Raw genomic sequence first — 8,019 nt, forward strand, 5'->3', positions numbered from 1 at the left:
ATTTACATTTCAGATATGATCCCCTTTCCCCATTTCCACCCAACCCAGGAACCTCCATCCCATCCTCCCTCATCCTTCTTCCATGAGGATGTGCTGCCACCCATGAGCCCACTCCCACCTTCCCATCCTTGAATTCCCCCACACTGAGGCATCCAGCCTTCACAGGACCAAGAACCTCCTCTTACACCTATGCCCAACAAGGCCATCCTCCCCTACATATAGAGCTCCATACAGCTAGAGCCATGGGTCTCTCTGTATGTGCTCCCAGGCTGGTGGTTTAGACACTGGGCGCTCTGGTTGGTTGGCATTGTTGCTCTCCGAATGGGGCCCACAAACACTTTCAGCTCCTTCAGTTTTCTCTCTCACTCCTCCATTGGGAACCCCATGATCAGTTCAAGAGTTAGCTGTGAGCATCCACCTCTGTATACGTCAGGCTCTGGCAGACCTCTAAGGAGACAGCTATATCAGGCGGCTCTTGTCAGCAAGCACTTCCTGGCATGCACATCAGCGTCTACCTTCGGTGACTGAATATGGGATGTATATCCAGGTGGAACAGTCTCCAGACAACCCCTTCTTCAGTTTCTGTTTCTCGTTTTGTCTCCATATTTGTTCCCATGAGTCTTTTATTACTCCTAAGAAGGACTGAATCACCACTTTGGTCTTCCTTCTTCATGAGCTTCATGTGGTCTGTGAGTTGTATCTTGGGTATTGCAAGCTTTTGGGCTAATATTCAATTATCAGTGAGTGCATACCATGTGTGTTATTTTGTGACTGGGTTCCCTCACTCAAGATATTTTCTAGTTCCATCAATTTACCTAAGAATTTCTCAATTTCATTGTTTTTAATAGCTGAGTAATACTTCATTGTGCAAATGTACCCCATTTTCTGTATCCATTCCTCTGTTGAAGGACATCTGGGTTCTTTCCGTCTTCTGGCCATTATAAATAATGCTGCTGTGAACATAGTGGAGCATATGTCCTTGTTATATGTTGGAGAATTTTCTGAGTATATGCCCAAGAGTAGTATAGCTGGGTCCTCAGGTAATGCTATGTCCAGTTTTCTGAGAAACTGCCAGACTGGTAATCAGATTGCAACTGGTTGTGCTAGCTTGCAATTCCACCAACAATGGAGAAGAGTGTTCCTCTTTCTCCATATCCTCGCCAGCATCTGCTATCACCTGAGTATTTGATCTTAGCCAATCTGACAGGTGTGAGGTAGAATCTCAGGGTTGTTTTGATTTGCACTTTCCTGATGACTAAGGATTTTGAACATTTCTTTAAGGGCTTCTTGGCCATTTAGTATTCTTCAATTGAGAATTCTTTGTTTAGCTCTGTACTTCATTTTTAATGGTTTTATTTGGTTGTCTGGAGTCTAATTTCTTGAGATCTTTGTATATACTGGATATTAGCCCTCTATCAGATGTGGGATTGGCAAAGATCTTTTCCCAATCTGTTGGTTGCCGTTTTGTCCTATTGACAGTGTCCTTTGCGTTACAGAAGCTTTGCAATTTTATGAGGTCCCACTTGTCAATTCTTGATCTTAGAGCATAAGGCATTGGTGTCCTGATCAGGGACTTTTCCCCTGTGCCAATGTGTTCGAGGCTCTTCCCTACCATCTCTTCTATTAGTTTCAGTGTATCTGGTTTTATGTGAAGGTCCTTTATCCACTTGGACTTGAGCTTTGTACAAGGAGATAAGAATGGACAGATTTGCATCCTTCTATATGCTGACCTCCAGTTTAACCAGCACCATTAAAGAAACTTTACAAAAGCTCAAAGCACACATTGCAGCTCACACAATAATAGTGGGGGATTGCAATACCCCGCTCTCAGCAATAGGCAGATCATGGAAACAGAAACTAAACAGAGACATAGTGAAATTAACAGAAGTTATGAACCACATGGATTTAATATCTATCTATAGAACATTTCATCCTAAAACAAAATAATATACCTTTTTCTCAGCACCTAATGGTACCTTCTCCAAATAGACCATATAATTTGTCACAAAACAGGTCTCAACAGATACAAAAAGATTGAAATAATCCCTTGCATCCTTTCATATCACCACAGACTAAGGCTGGTCTTCAATAAATAAAAACAATGGAAAGCTCACATACATATGGAAGATGAACAACATTCTACTCAAAGATGACTTGGTCAAAGAAAAAATAAAGAAAGGAAGTAAAGACTTTTTAGAATTTAATGAAAATGAGGACACATCATACCAAAACTTGTGGTACACAATGAAAGCAGTGCTAAGAGGAAAATTCATAGCTCCAAGTGCCTACAAAAAGAAACTGTTTAGAGCATACTCTGACAACTTGACTGTACACCTGAAAGCTCTAGAACAAAAAGAAGCAAATACACCCAAGAAGAGTAGATGGCAGGAAATAATCAAACTCAGGGCTGAAATCAACCAAGTAGAAACAAAAAGAACTATACAAAGTATCAACAAAATCAGGAGCTGCTTCTTTGAGAAAATCAACAAGATAGATAAACCCTTAGCCAGACTAACCAGAAGGCACAAAGACAGTATCCAAATTAATAAAATCAAAACTAAAAAGAGAGATATAACAACAGAAATTGAGAGTATTCAAAGAATCATCAGATCCTACAACAAAACTGGAAAATCTGGATGCAATGGACAATTTTCTAGACAGATACCAGGTACCAAAGTTAAATCAGGAGCAGATAAACCATAAAAACAGTCACATAACTCCTAAAGAAATATATTTGTTAAAAAAATACCAAACTTTGATCACTTAGAATCATCTGAGAAGATAAATATAGTAATAGAGTCTAGGGTAAAGAGTACTGAACAATGGAACAATGATGAATGATAACGATTATTTCAAAATAATAAAATACAGTTTAAGTTGTAAAATGAACAATCAATTTAATATAGTTGAAGGTATTTTCCCTATCTTGAAGGATAGGTAGCTTGAATAATTTCACTTGAAGGAAGAATTTTGTCTATACCTCTTTTTGAAAATTTACCTAATTCTGATGCTACTAAACAATAAAAAATTTTAAAACATCATTTCCAAGAGAAGATGGAAATCAGCATGAGTACATGCTCTGGCTTCAAGCCCTTATGGCAGCAAATTAAGAGTAGAAGTGTACACTGAGACCCCGGCACAATGAAACAGCAGCGCTTTTTATGTTAGTGCTGCTGTGTACAAGACTGGTTTCAGTCCTGTTGGAGCTGTGCCTGGCTTGGCAGCTCAGAGAAATCAGAATAAAGGTTGTGTTGTTTAAAGTTTGAGTGCTTGCTGGTATGCAAGTCAAAGCATAGTTCTTTAATGGGCTTTGCTGCAGCTGGAGCAAGCTGTAGGAGAGCAATCCTTGAGAAATGGCATGAAAACTACACAATACATTTCTGTGGCCTTAGAAGCAATCATTTTTGTTTCGTAGTTGCATGCTGCATCTGTGTAAGCTTGTCGATGTTTGAGCAAGTTCCAATGTGTTTGATGACAATGCAGATTTGCATTGATTGAAGTTGAAAAAGTACTTAAGATGTATGGCAGTGCATGTTACTGTAAGCACAAATAAAAACACATAATCTCTGTGTGAACTTAGGATTCATGTACAATTTTAGATAAAGCTTAAAAGTTGGTTATAGCAATCGGGAAACATGCTGTCCACATTTTACATATGAAGAGGCCCCTAAGAACATTGATGTATGAGAAAATGCCTGACCTGCACTTAGTAGTTTAGAGAAGTTTGGCTTAATATTCTATAACGTGAAGCACAGAGTTCAAAAATTTTCTGCATATCCTTGTTTTAAATGTCTTTCTGAAAATTGAAGTATGAGTTGACTATTCATTTGTTTTCCTGGTCATGAGTCTTTAACAAAGTGGTATAGAAAAAGATGTCATTTTTTTTTCTTTTATTGAAAAGATTTTTTTCCTCACATACATATCATGATTATGGTTCCCTCCCTCCCAGCTACTCCTCCTAGTCCTTCTACATCTCCCCTCCAACCTTATACCACCCCTTTCTGTCTCTCATTAGAAAACAAATAAACTTCTAAGGAGTAATAATTATGTAGAAGAGGTGGGCAAGGGCCTGAAGCTTAGAGGACATCAAGAAATCAAAGGCCTCTAAATCAATAGGAAGAACAGATATATGAACTCACAGAGAATGAGACACATGACTAAAATTTTGACAGAAAAAAGGCTGACAAACTGGCTCTATTTTACTGAGCAGCAATCCATTAAAAAACAACGAATTTTTCCTTGTCAACATAATCTCCTCCTGATATTCATTTTCATTACATTCTGCAACATTCTGATTGTCTCTACAGCATTGCCTTAACCAAAAAATAAACCTTAGGGGAGGAGAGTGTATTAAAAATATCTACACATCTGCTCTCAGCCTCTCCTTTATCACTAGCGAGGTTCTAAATCACCTTGTGTCTGATGACATTAAATCAAGAGAACATGGGAAGGAGGCCATGTCAGCACGCTGATAATGCAGCCACTGCACTGTCTGCTTGGGTTATCCCCTGTCACTTTCCATTTAAAGAGCACTAAATACAGCAATTTTGATAGAGGAGAAGTTTGTAAAAGTAATTTCGTTTTTTGTTGTCTTGTCGGCAAATGTAATTAGTTTATAATAACAGCAGCAACATCCCAAGCTTCTGAAAATTTTTGTTGTTGTTGAAGTCATTTCACTGTGTTGGCTCTTTATAACTTCATTTCTTTTTCAAATAAACAGAACATAAGATTGTGCTGATTAAACCCTCTCAGGTTGAGCCTTGAAGAATTTCAATCTTGGTATGGTTAGATAGATAGTTTATGCTTGGTTTTGTAAATTTAGGAGCATTCACTAGTATTTTTTTCTGAATTTTCAAACATTGGTTTTGCTTTCTTGTTAAAATTCATTTTCAATGGATATATAAAGCATTATTTTTGTATTAATGGAGTGGCAGGTCATGTTTTAATATGCAGATATATAATTAAATTTTAAATAAATAAATCTACTTATGTATTTATCATTTACAGTGAAACTTTAAATATCCTTTCTTCTATGTTTTTTGAAGTATGCTAGTTAATTTTAACCATCACACAGAGCAACAACACACTAGTGACACTTCTATGTAATAACCACCTAGTATAATAAACTGTCATAGCTGCTTCTATATAAATAGAACTCATTATGTACGTAACAACTGTACCTTATCACTTCTTCCTTTTCTCCTTGACCTTGTATACCTGCCATTCTGGTTTTAACATTGAGATCAACTTCTATGGATTTCACATGTAAGTGAGGTCAGCAATACTTACTTTTGTCCGTAAGGCTTATTTCCTTTAATGGAAGGACATACAGTTTCAGTTAATCATTGTGTATGACAGTTTCATACTTTTCTATAGCTGAAACACATCATGTTATGATAGGAGCTTTAGACATTATACTAAAATATTGATAGAGGACAATACAACCTAAATTTCAGAATCTAGCAATAACCACTTTTGCAATTCTCTGTATATAAATGCATGTGTTTGTGGGAGGGACCATTATGAAAAGAAAATCCTATACAAATATAACAGAAAATACTTGCTGTGAAGAATTATCAACCATTTATAAGATAAGCTACCAAAAAGAAATGCCAAAGACTTTAAACAGATGATTAGACTTGAGGGTAAGTAGATGAGCAATGAATGGATGTGATGTTATAAAAATAAACCTTTGTAAGATGGTGTGGTGGCTTGTATATGCTTGGCTCAGGAAGTGGCACTATTAGAAGGTGTGGCCCTGTTGGAATAGGTGTGACCTTGTTGGAGTGGCATGGTACTGTGGGTCTGGGCTTTAAGACCCTCATCCTTATCTACCTGGAAGTCAGTATGATGCTAGCAGTCTTCAGATGAAGCTGTAGAACTCTCAGGTCATCCTACACCATGCCTACCTGAATGCTGCCATGTTCCTGCCTTGATGCTATTGGACTGAACCTTTGAACCTATAAGCCAGCCCCAATTAAATGTTGTCCTTATAAGGGTTGCCTTGGTCATCATGTCTGTTCACAGCAGTAAAACCCTAATTAAGATAGTCAGCATCTTGAAATTCTAGCTCCCTAAGGTACTGGTTAGTGATAAAGTTTTCTGTCTTGCCTTTGAAAAGAGATAATCCAAGGATGGTAAAATAGTCATGTGCAAGAATTTATGGGTTCATGTAGTAGAAAGATTGTTTATTTTGGGAGCTGTTTGCTACTAAGTCCCTCAAGATAAGTTAAAAAACCACACTGAGATCACAAAAGAACAAATCTCCTATGCAGCTAAATTGTAACTAACTAGGCAATGACACATTGACTCTGGAACTAAAACACCATTACCTGTGGAAACATACAATCTGTGGCCTTTATTTTTAACAATTTCTATTTTGTTTAACTGGCTTTTAGTAATTGTACATATTTTGTAGTGTAGCATGAAATTTTTATAGATATTGTATATCTTATATAAAATAATTGTATAATCAAGACGCTTAGCTGTGGTACTTTGAATGAGAATCAGCCCATTGGCTCATCAATCTGAACGTTTGCTCTTTAGCTTTTGGAATATTTTGGGAGGGTTTAGGAATTGAAACATTGTAGGAGGAGGTAGGTCACTGAGGTTGGACTTTGAAGTTTCAACAGCCCAAGTAATTCCCAGTTAGCTCTCCCTCCTTCCTATTTGTACATAGAAATGTAGGCTTTCAGCTACTGCTCCAGCACCATGCCTGCTTGCTGTCATACTTCCTGATATCATAATCTTGGACTCACTGTCTGAAATTCTTATGTCCCAAAAATCTATTTCTTATATAACTTGCATTGGTCATGGTGTCTTATCAGAGGAAGAAAGAAATAACTAGGGTGTTTTCATAGTCATCATATCAGACAGTTATCTTTTCCACTTGGTGAAAAGATGGGATTTGCATTGTGGTGGTTTGAATATGCTTGGCCCAGGAAGTAGCATTAGTAGGAAGTGTGGCCTTCTTGTAATAAGTATGGCCTGGTTGGAGGAAATGTGCCATTGTTGGTGTGGGTATTAAGATCCTCATATTATATTTTTGGTTGTGAGCCTAGCCTTTAATGGCAGTGGTGGCATATGCCTTTAATCCAAGCACTTGGGAGGCAGAGGCAGAGGCAGATGGATTTCTGAGTTCAAGGCCAGCCTGGTCTACAGAGTGAATTCCAGGACAACCAGGGCTGTACAGAGAAACCCTGTCTCAAAAAAGCAAAAACAAACAAACAAAAAACAAAAAACAAAAAAGAAGAAGAAAAACAATAGCTCATCTTAGGTCCTCGAAGCCTGTCTTCTCCTGAGCTTCAGACAAAGAGTAGAACTCTCAGCTCCTCCTGCACCATGCCTGTTTTGATGTTGCCATACTCCTGTCTTGATGATAATAGACTAAACCTCAGAACCTGTAACCCAGCCACCATTAAATGTTGTCTTTATAAGAAATGTCTTGGTCATAGTGTCTTTTCACAGCAGTAAAACTGTAACTAAGACAGCAGTATATAAATAAGATTGTTATTTATGTGAGTATTTACAATATTTGTTGTTTTAGTTTGTCTTCTGTTGCTGTGATAGACACCATGATCAAAACAACTTGGGAAAAACAAGTTTTATTTTATATTAACACTTTACATTCCATCATCATGAAAGGCCATGGCTGAAACTCAAAGATCTTGGAGCCAGGAGCTAATGTAGAGACCACAGATGAATGTTGCTTACTGGCTTGGTCTTCTAAACTTTCTCAAATTGTAATTTTTTTGTTTTTGTTTTGTTTTATGTTTTTTGTTTTCATTAATTTAGTTATGCAATTTATATTTGAAACCTGCTTTTCTTTCCTCCCAGTGCCATTTCTCACAGCTCCTCCCCCTTTCCTCCCTACTCTTCTCTGAGAAGGGAGAAGCTTCTCCCATCCCTCACTCCACCCTCTCCCATATCACAAAGTCTGGCACAACAAGTCTCTGAAGGATTAGGTACATCCTATCCCACTGAGGCCAGACAAGGCAGCCCAGTTGGCAGAACAGGATC

The sequence above is a fragment of the Arvicanthis niloticus genome, unplaced genomic scaffold, assembly GCF_011762505.2.
Source record: "Arvicanthis niloticus isolate mArvNil1 unplaced genomic scaffold, mArvNil1.pat.X pat_scaffold_349_arrow_ctg1, whole genome shotgun sequence".
Classification (NCBI taxonomy): Eukaryota; Metazoa; Chordata; class Mammalia; order Rodentia; family Muridae; genus Arvicanthis; species Arvicanthis niloticus.